The sequence below is a fragment of the Ips typographus genome, linkage group LG5 (assembly GCF_016097725.1).
Source record: "Ips typographus isolate SLU linkage group LG5, UJ_Ityp_2.0, whole genome shotgun sequence".
NCBI lineage: Eukaryota > Metazoa > Arthropoda > Insecta > Coleoptera > Curculionidae > Ips > Ips typographus.
The window spans coordinates 3,967,895-3,983,280 of NC_138426.1; the positions used below are offsets into that span (position 1 = coordinate 3,967,895).

At 35.1% G+C, this 15,386-nt stretch overlaps 1 protein-coding gene across 1 annotated transcript in view; it reads right to left on the bottom strand.

The window, feature by feature from the left end:
* LOC145729588 (diuretic hormone receptor-like) overlaps positions 1–15,386 on the bottom strand; it is a 213,308-nt gene that overhangs the window by 61,634 nt on the left and 136,288 nt on the right. The gene's annotated exons all lie outside the window — the stretch shown is intronic.

The following is a 15,386-nucleotide window of genomic DNA, read 5'->3' on the forward strand; positions in this document are numbered from 1 at the left end:
CGTTAATAGATAGCCATTAAAACAGGCTTTCCATTGACGTATAAAAGGTGGTTGGTTGGTTTAAGAGTGTGGCCGCTAGAAGGCGTCAAAGTAAGACAAGATATCCAACGCAACCATTTTGACCCCCTTTGCTTTCACTTTTAATAACCTGCTTATTTCCTAAACTTGTCTAGAACTTTTATACGTCAATAGATAGCTAATGAAATAGGCTTTCATAGAGTTAATAAGTGTCGCGAGCTATAAAGCTCATTGAGCTATTAAGTGTCGTTAGTTTAAATATTTTGCTACCAGCTAAACGAGATTCAACCCTTACTTTATATGTCTATAATTGCAATTTTGACAATTTTTGATATTTGACCGTGACACTTAACTTTGACATTAATTTGTCAAACATGTCATATACATCAAAAATATTGATCTGTCATTATGACACTCGACCAAAACGAAAGTGCACAAAAAAGATAATTCTGAAAACAGGTCTGTCAAACTATCGGTTTGAACTTGTCAAACTTCAAATGCACCTGTCAAACATTAGTTAGGTTAGGTATTGACTCTAAAAAACCAGTAATTTTTGTTATTATTGTAGTTTTCGAATGTAGTCACTTGTCAACATATTGGAAAAGTTAATGACAGATTAAGCTGGGAAGGTAGTAATCTTTTTCGTCCAAATTTCTGAGTGTACAAATGAAACAATCAAGGCAACGTTGTCAAATTAATCACTTGGAATGTCAAACTTGTTACCGTTTTGATAACGTTTAGAATGTACTTTGACAGGTGTCACATAAAGTGCATCTGTCAAAACCCGGCTCATAGTTGCTGCTTGATTTTTGAGTGATATTTTACTACTATTTGAACAAAAATCAACTTAAGCTACTTTAAACGTCTATAATGGAATTATTACAGTTGTGTCGTCAATTTAGAATGTAGTTTGACAGCTGTCACATGTAATGCATCTGTTAAAACACCGCTAGGTGGAGCTATAAAGTGTAATTTGTATGAATATTTTGTTATTACTTTACTTTTTGCGCTTCAAAAATGCACTTTAGAGGTTGATGATTGAAAATTTTACAGTTGTGACCGCGTTGTCGATTTTAGAATGTGATTTGACAGCTGTCACATAAAGCGCATCTGTCAAAACGTAGTCCATAGAACTGTAAAGTCCTACTTGGAGTAACATTTTACTAACATTTGAACAAAATCTAAGTTAATCTATTTTGTACGTCTATAATGGAATTAAGAGGTTTATGAAGGAAGAATTTACAGGTGTGCAGTATTGTCCTAATTCGGTCAAAACTCGGCTCATAGAGATATAAAGTGCAGCTATATATTAGTTTTTGAGTCCCTCACGCAATTTCCAAAGTTTTGTAATAAAAATCAGGACTTGCAACGCTAAACTTTATAAATATTTTGGCAGTCTGGCGCTTGTGTGTAATTTACATGAAATATTAAGTTTAAAATGAAAAATCTCTGGAAGCTTCTCTTTAATCTCAACAAAATTACGTAATGTTACTTAAACCATGCAAACTCAAAGGAAAATTGCCTTGATCAGGAATTCCTTTTGTATGTGTATATCTTATACTTTCCTGAAAATTTTAAAATTTATGAAAGCCACGCAGCATTTCACAAATTCTTGAAGCTATTTCCGTTCAGTTTGACGCAAAACGGATGTCCATGAAAAAGGATTCAATTTCAATCAAACTTACTGCTAAGTTTGAATTAACTGAAAACACAATGAAAATCACACAATCCCAACGGACTTGCTATTGTAGTTACTCTGTCACCCAAGTTTTAACAAATTCCCTTAAACCTTGCTCAAATTTGTAATTTCCACTCTGACGGAATCAACTATCCCAAGTCCCTGCGGCTGCAATAATTGTTTGCTCTTGAACTTTATAGCAGGAATGATTGAAGAGGGATTCGCTTTTGTCGATACTCTGAAGATTTCTGGATGGTTTACAGATTTTATATAAACTGTCGAGACTTAATGAACCGCAATAGTACATTTTATTATCAATCCAGAAAAAAAGGTTTTTCCCGTGGGAGGCGAAGCCGACACGGGAAGTCATGCGAGTACCTTGACATTGATAGTGACAAGATAGTTATGGTTGTTATAAAATTCATGCAGATAGTTGTCGTATTATGACATTTTATGTAAAGCGCACTCGAAAAATGTCAATGGGTTTTACTGGATTTTAGCTGCAACTTGAGCTCATATTGTAGCATAAAATCAGCATATAAAATCATTCCATATTGGATAGTAACATCAGACTCTGTGGAGAGAACAACTCTGAATTGAAAACAGTTTATAGCATCAAATTGTAGCCCGTTATTTTCTGAACATTTCCTTTTTTTATTCCCTTTGATATCTCAATTATTAAAGAAAATACAGGGTTTCGAAGAAAATGTGGATATTGACCTTCTTTTTCCACACCTGTCAAATCAAATTTGCTATACGTCATTGGTTCTTGTCAGGCGAAAGTCAAGAACATTCATTATTTTGATTCTTAAAAATCCAACATGGGTGATATGGCTCCCTACTGATGTGGCGAAGGGTGTAGCGTTGATTGAAATTGGTACAAGTTACGGCGATGTTGCTGAGATGTTAGTAAAAACAAAATCTACGATATATCGCAATGTAAGACGTTGGAGACAAACGGGAGAGTATGTGAGGAGACGAGGTCAAGGAAGAAAATGGTCAACCATGGCTAGAGATGACAGATTTGCTAACATTACTGAATAGGCGTAAAACAGTACCGCAACTAAGAAACGAACTGGAAGAAGAACAAGTCCTCGAACCATTAGCAGAAGGCTTAAGGAAGTTGGTTTGAAGGCCAATAGAACCAAGAAAGCTCCATTACTCCAGCGACGTCATCGTGTGGCCAGACTAGGCTTTGCTAGGGAGCAAAAATGAATCAGTGGGCCAATGTTTTGTTCAAAGATGAGAGTCGACTTTGTGGTGTTAATTCCATCGATGGCACGGAAAGGTTATATCGCGGCCGAAGAGCACGCAACAAGATGAACAATTAAATTTTACTCCCACTGTCTCCTATGGTGGAGGCTCAGTGATGTTCTGGGATGGAATATGCTTAGCGGCACGAACAGAGTTGGTGGTTGTTAATGGAGCTTTAAATGCAGATGGATACATTCGCGATGTACTGCAAGAGCATGTTGTACCATTTGCCCCCCATATTGGAGAATACTTTTTGCTAATGTACTACAATGCTCGCCCTCACAAGGCTCGTTGTGTCTACGACTTTTTGAATGTCGTCGGGATAAGAACAATGACGTGTCCGGCATGTTCTCCAGACATTAATCCGATTGAACATGTCCGGGACATGACGATTAAGGTCCATAACTCCTGCTGTTCAAAATCCCGAAGAAGTCGCAGCTGCTCTGTGGCTAATGTGAGTGACAGATATCAACTAGCTTTTACAGTGTTGCAAGTTCATAATTGCATTATCAACGTCACGTGACTTGTATTTCACAATTTCAGCTTTAACAACTGCCTAAATTGGTTTTAGAAAATTATCACAATTTAGATTATTTTGTATGGTCACGTGATTGTTTTGACAAGTTCCAACTGGTATTTCCAGTGTTGGAAGTTTAAAAATTTGATTATTAACGTCACGTGAGGCGTGTTTTACAGTTTCAGGTTTTACAACTATCTAAATTTGCAACCCTTGGTCTTGTTGTTGGCTCTGCTCCGCAAGGGCAATTCGCCAGCTACCCACTGCAGAGGCCGCGGTGTGTAACTCTTAAATTAAAAGTCACGTGACTAATTTTGACAGGTGTCAAATAGCCTTTACAGTGTTGCAAACTCAGAAATTGGATTATCAAAGTAGGGTGGCAAGTCCCTTACCATTTAAATTTATGCAACTGTCTAAATTTCATTTATCAAGTTTTCCACGTTAAAACTACATGTTAAAGAAACTTTTGACGGATGTCAACTGGTGTTTACAGGTTGTAGGTTCAAAATTACTTTACAACTGTCTAAATTTCGTTCAGCGTTATTTGGTAGAAACTTGAACGCTAAAATGCTAAAAGTTGATCAAAAGTCTTGTAAATTCATTTACAAAGAGAAAGTGTAACTTCCTAAACTACGAAAATTAAAGAGAATTTTGAGTAAGTCAATTTTCAAGCTGAATATGTTGAAAACTGGTAAAAAATCAACAAATTTGAGGTAATAATGGCCGATTGTACCAACGTATTTTTAAGGTCATTTAAGCTAAGTTGCAATTTGCATGTGAGGGTTCAGATTGCAAAATGTAACAGTAAAAACTTAAAATTGGACTAAGTAAATTAAATTTATAACTAGGGATGTAAAATTTCAGAAAAATTAAATTTATGGACAATATGGGAAATCTGAAAATTCAAAAATAATTCGTTTTTAAGTAGTAGTACCAAACATCTCATATCAATCCAAATTAAGGTTTAAATGTACTTTTAATCATTAAAATTAGATGTCTTAAGTTATCTAATTAGAATCCATGACAAGTTTAACAATAACAAATTTGACAATCGTAATGACAAGACAGTTATTCTCCCTATTTAGGAAAATTTTCTTTCAAGGATGGAGTGATTTTCCTCGAAAATAGTAATTTTGACTCGAAAATTACCGCTTTTACATCCCTGTTTATAACCACTAAGCTAGTTTGCAAACTTTCTTACTCAAAAATATGAAAATGACCATCAAAACCACGTTATCAAGTTTAAAACTCGTTTTAAAAACGACGATAAATCTCGTCTTATCAAACTTGACAACTGTGTCACTGAAAACAATGAAATTGACATCCAAATCAAGATTGCCAAAGAAATTGTATACTGTCTCAAACTTCACAACACTTAAGATGGCCTCTACAGTGTTCAAATTGTTCAAAAGGTTCTTTCAAAATATTTTTTAGTTTTGTTGTTTTTATTTTATTTGTCAGTTCCTACCATTTACACTAAACCTCATTACTATTAAAATTTACTTGAACTTAGAGATATAACACCTTAAAGTTTCTAATTGAAGGGTCTTAAATCACAATCAGCAATTCGGTCGTAATGGCTTAAAGCTTATTTACATACTTCATTCCAGTTGGGCCAAATTTCCACCTAAAGCTAATCCAATTCACAGTTTCAACCTCAATCAAATTTACAACATTAATTGACTGCGTAATAACTAGTTTCGATGCAACTTTGAGCTGAAACTGCAAAACAAATTTTTACTAAAACACAAAAGGGAAGAAAGCTAGAAGCTAGAAGAAGTCACTAAATATTTTTGCAGGGCTGTATAACGGTCAATGTGATCACTTATATCAACTCTAAATAAAATTGAATTTACTTGGCAACACCAATAAGTGTATACGTGATCAAACAGAAAACGATAAGAAACTCAATAACATGAGATATATTCGATTTTGATGCGGTTGTATTTATTTTAGCCTCTAACGGTGCAGAAAATGCAGCAGAACGTAAAACATGTAATATGCTAGCATTTCCGGCAATAGAACCGGCCATTGCCGGGTTATCCAATCGGATATATGGATTCCAGTTTTATTCTTCCATATGGGGAATAAAACGGTAATGATACACGCCTCTACAATATCAGGTTAGATAAATAATTTAATCGGAGAAAGACGCCATCCTTTTACATCTTTGTTTCTCGCATATCAAATATATGAAATAAACAATTTTAGCAAAAAAGTCACGTTGTTAATTTTGTAATCTTGTCTAATTAAAAGAGTTGTTACGCTAATTCTAAATATGCTGCTTTTTTCATGAGCACGAAAAAAAAACGACTGACGACTTCTATTATACCAACATTTCTAAGGAAATATCGGTTAGTAAAACCAAAATAACCGTTTTTATGGAAAACAAAAGAGATCAAATTTATTCAATGTATGCTAAAAAGATTATGTAACAATGGCAAATTTGCGAAAGCAATTAATTGACCGATTTTTAGGAACTTTGTCCCCATAAACGACAGCATTATGCTCTTACAACTGAACACCTGCCCATTTAACATTAATATATTACAAGTATATGCGCCCACGGCAGATAAGAAGCATAACAACGAAACACTAAGGAGTCTGAAGAGTAATGAAATCATCTACATTATAAGTGATTTTAATGCAGAAATAGGCGAAGGCCTCAGATCTGACTTGGTAGGCGATCACGGCCTGGGCGAAGCCAATGAACGTGGAGGTTATACAGTTTTTGCCAAGAGCATGACATGGTCATAACAAACACCTGGTATCAGTTACACAAACGAAGGTTGGAAGGGTGCAAGGGATAATCCAATACACCCGGTCAAAAACCAGATCGACTACATCTTAATCAACAAAAGATTCCGAGACTCTGTCAACAGAGTCACAACATATCCAGGCGCAGATATTAACACTGGTTGCCAATATCAAGGTTCAGTTAAAGAGACTAACAAAGAACACGCATCAGGCTAAAATCGATATAAACAAACTCTACAGGAATATATTGGAAACTACATTAAACAAAAACCTGAGAGTCATCAACACCAATGACATTTGGAAACTGTTCCAGAACCAGCTCAGTAAAGTCATAAATCATCATCCAACTACCAATGTCAGACCCAAAAAACAGCGATGGATCACTGACAAAATACTAGAAGAAGACTGAAGCATAATATGATGGAATATAGGAATAAACAAAAGGAAATTATGAACAAGATCCGGAACGCTAAGGACAAATAGATGACAGACAGATGCAGAGAAATGGAAGAGCAGGAAAGGAAACATGACATGTTCAACATGTACAAGAAAGTTAGGAAGGTTGCTGGCCTATATACCTAGGAAAACTCCTAATATGCTGGTTGATAATACAGGCAGACTAATCATTGACGAACATGAGGTTCTTGAAGCCTGGAGTGGATACATAGCTGAAGTAGTTGATGACAACAGATCAGATCAACCAGACACCACTGTTAGCGTGGAAGGTCCAGAAATCCTAAAGTCCGAAGTACTATATAGCATATACTCTGCAAAAACAAAAAAAGCGATCGGACCATATTGTTACGGTTTGGGCCTACCATGCTCGACACTTCTGAACGAGCACTCGATTCGGGATGAAATCGATGCGCCGCAATATCTGGCCGGGCGCGTGTTAAAGTAGGCCACCGTTAGGAAGCGACACCTGGAAGCATCTTTGATATTCGACCCACGAACGGGTTAAACCCACGGGAAAATCGTAACAATATGATATTCCAGTGGAACTTTTGAAAATGATCTAAGAAGGCAACATCGGGATTTTAGTTAAACTATTCAATACGGTGTACATCACTGGGGAGATACCTGAAGACTGGCTGAAGACCGTGCTTATGACATTGTCTAAAAAACAACGTGCAAAGAAATGCAGTGATTACAGGTTGATAAGGCTTACACACTAAAAGTATTCCGTAGCATTATTCATAGAAGAACAAAAAAATAGAAGAACAAAGTGATCTGGACGAAACCCAGTTTGGTTTTCGACACGCTCTTGGTACCCGGAAAGCAATGTTTGCCTTAAATATACTTCTTCAAAAATGTCGCGATCGACGCAAAGACTGATGTAGTGACTATGAGAAAACATTCGACAGGGTACAACATGAAAAACTATGTGCTGAGGAGAACTGGAGTTGATGACAGAGACATTCGCATTATTAAGAAAGTGTATTGGCGAAAAAAAGCAGTTGTCCGGGTCTATGGAGAACTAACCGACGAATGTCACATTCAGCGTGGCGTGAGACAGGGATGTATACTGTCACTGCAAACTTATGTGATGATCTTCAGGACCTTCAACGTCTTTTAGACTTGGTCAACGGCATGGGACAAGAGATGGGTCTAAACAACTCGCCATTGTGATTGACAACATCAGGAGAACCTGATACGACACCAGAAGAAGAAGAAAAATTAATTGAGCAAATTGGAAAGCATTTTAACGCTTCCATTTCTGCTTTGCGAAGATGGTGCAAAAGCATTGGTTTTAAATGGAAAAGGACTAGTAACCGCCAATATTTGATAGAACTTCCAGAAAAAGCTAATGAAATTTTTGAGGATGTTTACAAAAAACCAGGAAGCGTCAAATGGATTAACACCTGTTTATTTGGATGAAACTTGGATCTATAGCAAAGGTTTCCTTCAAAGTAGCTGGCAAGATGACACGATGTTTACAAGTTCTAGTAATTTGAATGTTTTCTTTAAAATCGCGGCATTTTGGTAGGGTAGGTCCTTGCGTCAATTCTCTTCAATATCTACACAACCGACCAAACCACAAATGAACATACAAGACGGTTCATATATGCCGACGATACTGCTGTAGCAACCCAAAGCAGGGCTTTCAATAAAGTAAAGGACAAACTGACACGCGCTGTTGATAAGAAACGCAAGATCACACAAACTACAACATCAACTATCTCAAGCCTAACGCAGGAGCCTAAAGCAGGAAGCTAAAGATAACGTGGCAAGGCTAGGAATTGGAACATAACGATGCACCGAAATACCTGGGCCTCCGTTTGGACCGAACTCTAACCTACCGAAAGCACTTTCAGGAGGTCAAAAGGAAAATATGCGCGAGAAACAAAATTATTAGGAAACTCACAAACACAAAATAGGGAACAGTCCTCAGGACCTTGGCGCTCGTTCTATGTTCTCTACCGCCGAATACGCCCCACCAGTATATGAACCAATTCTGCTCCCACCAAGCATGTTGACGTGTCTCTGAACGACACTGTCCGAATAGTGTCCGGCTGCTTTAAACCGACCCCAAGAGGAGAAATGATGTTGCGGACTCAGAGAGAAGGAACCAAGAAACCGACCACATACACGCTGTATATACTGATCAACTGCCACAAAGCAGACCCAAGACCCGCAAAAGTTTCTAACGGATAACAACTCCCCTACCAATCAGGCCTGAAATACGGCGAAGAATTTTGTGGCAAGAGTCGCTAAACAGACTGAGAACCGTTGTCTCAAGATGCGATACTGGCCAAGAAATGGGGCTACAGCGAGGACGACCTGTGTGAATGTGGCACGGCCTAAAACGACCAACACCTGACAATCTGTCCGAACGTAGGGGAAACTTGCACAGGAAGTAGTGTAGAAAAGATCTTTAAGTGAGTTCAGGCACACCTATTCGCTGAATGAATAATGATTAAACTGAAACTCTCATGAGCATGTGATTTTCAAGTCACTTTATCATCAGTCCCTTCCGGAGGTACTAATTTTTCAAAGCATTTTCAGGTTAATATTTGTGATCTAATTCAAGACATGCGTGTTTTTTCACCTGCTTGACGTCATTCTAGATGGGTAAAATTTTGACTATAGGTAATTTAAGTTATATTGTTAGAAAACTCCCAACCTTGATCGCTTTGAAACTATTTGTTTTGCAATTTTCCAGTCAAGTATCACACTTTTAATAACTACTATCTAAAGTTAATATGTATCAAAACATTGTCAGTATAGACAAACTGCAGGAAAACAATAGATATGATTGAATAAAACTGTTTTTTTAATTATAGTTTTGCAAAGCAAGATAAGGAAAGTTAATATAATAAATTGGCTGATAACTTTACGACAATAAATTAAATACAGTGCAGACATTAAAGATAAGAAAATACAAAAGTAAACTTTAAATTATTCAGCTTGAATTCGTGCATCACACGAGGAAAACTCAAAACAAACACATTTGTAGGAAACTCTTAGTCTTAATACTCTGAATTTAGTTATTATGTTTGATAACGTTTAAATTACAATTTTATAAATAATTGCTTGACTTGTGCTTGAGTAAACATATTGAGTGACATTTATAAAAGCGTGCAGTATAACCTAAGAAGTTGATTAAATTAGGGAGTTTCGAGTAAAGGAATTAAACTTTAAGTCTTATTTAAGACAAAACGCAATTGCATTGAAGTTCGGCCAGGAAATTAATACCCAGCTAATTTTCATCCCAAAGTTTTAGTAAATTATGTAAATTTAGTTGAAAGTTTCTAGTGAAAGATTTATAGTGGAAAATATTTTTTTAATTTTTTTTATGTTTTAACATAGTTTAACTCGAATTTTATTTCGCGTTACAAAAATAAAAACTAACTGAATGGAACAGTAGTAAAACGAATGGAACGTTTGTCCAAATAATGTGCGGCAATTAAAACTTCAATTTGTACGAAGAGAAAGAGCAATTACACGAGGCAATTTGTATTACGGCAGTTTAACCATTTAGTCGATTAAATTTTCATCAAAATTTTAAATTAGTCAATGTTTTAAAAAATTAGCTAATTTTTGTTGTTTGTACAGGGTGTCCCATCACGATTATTTTTGAAAGGTATAGAATTGTGGAAATTAAATATTGCATACAGTCTGTCCAAATTTGATGCTCGCCATTGGAATCTCAGTTATTATTGAAGTAACAAAAATTTTTAAAATAGAAAAGTTTTAAAGAATTATAATGGCTAATTCAAATTTTTTTTTAAATATTTTATTATTTTTTGTTTTCAAGATATTTCGAAAAAACTGAACAGTGATGATTTTTTACATGGCCATTATTTTGCAAACTGTTTATTAGACAGTCGCTAAACTTCGACATTGTTTGAACACTTTGTTCTGCAGAATAATTTGGTTGTCCCAAAAATGTTCTATCTTTATTTATTTTTGAGGTTAGGACACTAACTTTTGTTTTACTTATGGAAGCCATATCTAATTTTATTATCATCTAATAGGCTAAAAAATCACCATTTTATTGATGTATCGCATGGTATAAAAATATTTATTTTAGTTTAACAGCTGTCCACTAAACGATTTGCATAATAATGGCGAAAGAAAAAATCATCATTTTTCAGTTTTGTTCAAATATCTCGAAAACAAAAAATGCTGGGTTATTTTTCAAAAGAGATTTGAATTAGCTATGTAATTCTTTAAAACTTTTCTAATTTAAACATTTTTATACCTTCGATAATAACTGAGATTCCAATGGTGAGCATCGAATGTGGGACAGACTGTATAAAATATAGCAGTTTTTAAGATACAGGGAGAAATTGAGAAGTATTATTTTTATAGTTTATAGATATTTTCACGAAATATATAGTGGTCTAGTTAGTTTTTGCTAGCATTGACGGTTTTTGAATTACACACACATACAGACCTATGTTTTTTTAATAAGGGTACGCCTTGTATATAATTTAGTGATAAGTAAATCACCGGTAAAGTAAATATTTAACTTTACCAAGTAAATTTGACCGGTAAATTACAAATTCTGTGCTTCTGGCAGTTCAAATTTTGACACCGATTTTCTCCTTGACTGTACCAAGTTTTGTAGTGCTTCTCATGTTATTCGATAGGAAGTTAAATGAGGATTTCAAAAATGTGCTTAAAAATGTAATTATCTAACTTAAAATAGGTTTTACAGTCAATTTTGTCTTTGTCTGTCCTTTCAAACTGTGCTTCTGGGAGTTGAAATTTTGACACAGCTTTTCTCACTGACTTTACAAAACTTGTAGTGTTCCTAAGGTTACTAGATAGGAAATTTAATGAGGATTTCAAAAATGTGCTTAAAAAAGTAATTTTTTAACTCAAAGTAGGTTTTACAGTCAATTTTTTCTTTGACTGTCCTTTCAAACTGTGCTTCTGGCAGTTCAAATTTTGACACCGCTTTTCTCCCTGAGTGCACCAAGTTTTGCAGTGTTTCTCATGTTATTAGATAGGAAGTTTAATGAGGATTTCAAAAATGTGCTTAAACAAGTAATTTTCTAACTTTAAATAGGTTTTACATTCAATTTTGTCTTTGACTGTCCTTTTAAACTGTTCTTTTGGCAGTTCAAATTTTGACACCGCTTTCCTCCCTGACTGTACCAAGTTTTGCAGTGCTTCTCATGTTATTAGATAGGAAGTTTAATGAGGATTTCAAAAATGTGCTTAAAAAAGTAATTTTCTAACTCAAAGTAGGTTTTACATTAAATTTTGTCTTTTACTGTCCTTTCAAACTGTGCTTCTGGCAGTTCAAATTTTGACATCGTTTTTCTCCCTGACTGTACCAAGTTTTGTAGTGCTTCTCATGTCATTAGATAAGAAATTTAATGAGGATTTAAAAAATGTGCTTAAAAAAGTAATTTTCTAACTCAAAGTAGGTTTTACAGTCAATTTTGTCTTTGTCTGTCCTTTCAAACTGTGCTTCTGGGAGTTGAAAATTTGACACCGCTTTTCTCCCTGACTGTACCAAGTTTTGTAGTGTTTCTCAGTTATTAGATAGGAAGTTTAATGAAGATTTCAAAAATGTGCTTAAAAAAGTTATTTTCCAACTTAAAATAGATTTTACAGTCAATTTTGTCTTTGACTGTCCTTTCAAACTGTGCTTCTGGCAGTTCAAATTTTGACACCGCTTTTCTCCCTGACTGTACCAAGTTTTGAAGTGTTTCTCATGTTATTAGATAGGAAGTTTAATGAGGATTTCAAAAATGTGCTTAAAAAAGGAATTTTCTAACTCAAAGTAGGTTTTACAGTCAATTTTGTCTTTGTCTGTCCTTTCAAACTGTGCTTCTGGGAGTTGAAAATTTGACATCGCTTTTCTCCCTGACTGTACCAAGTTTTGTAGTGTTTCTCATGTTATTAGATAGGAATTTTAATGAGGATTTCAAAAATGTGCTTAAAAAAGTAATTTTCTAAGTTAAAATAAGTTTTACAGTCAATTTTGTCTTTGATTGTACTTTCAAACTGTGCTTCTGACAGTTCAAACTTTGACACCGCTTTTCTCCCTGACTGCACCAAGTTTTGCAGTGTTTCTCATGTTATTAGATAGGAAGTTCAATGAGGATTTCAAAAATGTGCTTAAAAAAGTAATTTTCTAACTCAAAGTAGGTTTTACAGTCAATTTTGTCTTTGACTGTCCTTTCAAACTGTGCTTCTGGGAGTTGAAAATTTGACATCGCTTTTCTCCCTGACTGTACCAAGTTTTGTAGTGTTTCTCATGTTATTAGATAGGAATTTTAATGAGGATTTCAAAAATGTGCTTAAAAAAGTAATTTTCTAAGTTAAAATAAGTTTTACAGTCAATTTTGTCTTTGATTGTACTTTCAAACTGTGCTTCTGACAGTTCAAACTTTGACACCGCTTTTCTCCCTGACTGCACCAAGTTTTGCAGTGTTTCTCATGTTATTAGATAGGAAGTTCAATGAGGATTTCAAAAATGTGCTTAAAAAAGTAATTTTCTAACTCAAAGTAGGTTTTACAGTCAATTTTGACTTTGACTGTCCTTTCAAACTGTGCTTCTGGCAGTTCAAATTTTGAAATCGTTTTTCTCCCTGACTGTACCAAGTTTTGTAGTGCTTCTCATGTCATTAGATAAGAAATTTAATGAGGATTTCAAAAATGTGCTTAAAAAAGTAATTTTCTAACTTAAAACAGGTTTTACAGTCAATTTTGTCTTTGTCTGTCCTTTCAAACTGTGCTTCTGGGAGTTGAAAATTTGACACCGCTTTTCTCCCTGACTGTACCAAGTTTGTAGTGTTTCTCATGTTATTAGATAGGAAGTTTAATGAAGATTTCAAAAATGTGCTTAAAAAAGTAATTTTCCAACTTAAAATAGATTTTACAGTCAATTTTGTCTTTGACTGTCCTTTCAAACTGTGCTTCTGGCAGTTCAAATTTTGACACCGCTTATCTCCCTGACTGTACCAAGTTTTGTAGTGTTTCTCATGTTATTAGATAGGAAATTTATTGGGGATTCCAAAAATGTGCTTTAAACAGTAATTTTCATACTCCAAGTGAGATTTACATGAGATTTTGTCGCTGACTGTTTTTCCAAACTGTGTTTCTGGCAGTTCAAACTTTGACACAGCTTTTCTCCCTGACTGTACCAAATTTTGTGGTGTTTTTTAGGTTTTTGCATAGGTAGTAACTTTAATGGTGATCCTAAAAATGTGCTTAAAACAGTCATTTTCTTACTCGAAGTAGGTTTGACCAACAATTTTGTCTCCGACTGTCAAACTGTGCTCAAAAGTTGAAAAATCAGAGATTAGAAATGTTTTCTTGCACTAATCGATACAAAACGTGTTTCTGAGATTTATGACAGTTATTTTGACAATGGTCACGTGACTGTCTATGTAAATTATCCTCCAAATACATCGTGATATCTGTCACTAATGTCAAAATTTGCAAGAATTACAGTTTAACTCAGTTTTCTTACAGTTCTCACAACAAAACGCGTTTTTGAGACTTATGACAGTTATTTTAACAATTGTGAGTTTGTAAATGTAAATTACAAATTATTTACATAATAATATACTCTCAGATTTGCGTAATTTTTTCATCTCAAAAACATATTTTTTGTCATAATTTAAACTTCATAATAAAATAATAAAGAAAAGTAACAAAATAATTTGAGTTTTTAATTTTTTACAGGTTTACGCTGTGTTTTACGTCACACCGGATTACATAAAACTTTCAAAGTTCTAACTCAAATCGTTTCTGAGATATCAGCAAAAAACTGCAAAAAGAATTAACCGAAATTACAGTTTTTTAGCACTTTGACTAGGATACTACAGCCAACGCCGCCAAATTGGTACTATCTAAACGAAACTAGTCTTTTTAGACTAGTTTTGATTTTGGAAATTCATCTCCGGTATCAAATTGGCTGTAAATAGTACCATTTTGAAGGTAACTTAGAAAGTTACCGTTAGTTTTTAGCAGTTTCTAGGGCTTTACTCATTTATACAGGCCGTAAACGCCCTTTAGTGCCCTATGTCACTTTTCGACCACCGCCCGAAATATGTCCACTCTGCCAAACTCAATTTTTGTTGTTCATATTTTTTTACATAAATTGGGTGTCCCTTCATAAAACTTAAAAATTTTAGTTTTTAAATTTTTACAGATAAACGCTGCGTGTTATGATAAAAATGTCTATACAGTAAACGTTGCGTCCGCACTGGCAAAGACTTGAGGAGGACCAGGACTGAGGCAGGCCAAAGGTCTCCTCGGCAATTTTAACCGAGCAAGATCGAAGACTCTGATTAACCTCAGCAAAATTAGGTCTCAAGGCATTAACGAGGTTTCTAACGGGTCATTGTCGACTCAGAGAACACCTAAGGAAGCTAGGCCTAGAAGAGGACAGTACCTGCAGGTTTTGCGGAGAAGAACCAGAAACACCTCACCGCATCTTGCTGGAGTGTTATGCTGTGCGCCATAGAAGATTAAACACCATGGGATTACCCCAGCTGGTTGTGGAAGAAATACCTCGAACAGACCCACTCAAGATTCTGAAATTCCTAAAGGAACTAAATCTTGAGGGGCTGCTATGAACAAGGAAACCTTGAGATAGCAAAAGAAGATGGGGTACAATAGATCTAATCAGGGCGCAATACATCTGTCACCATCCACACCTACCATTACCAAACGTTGCGTCTCTTAGGGCAT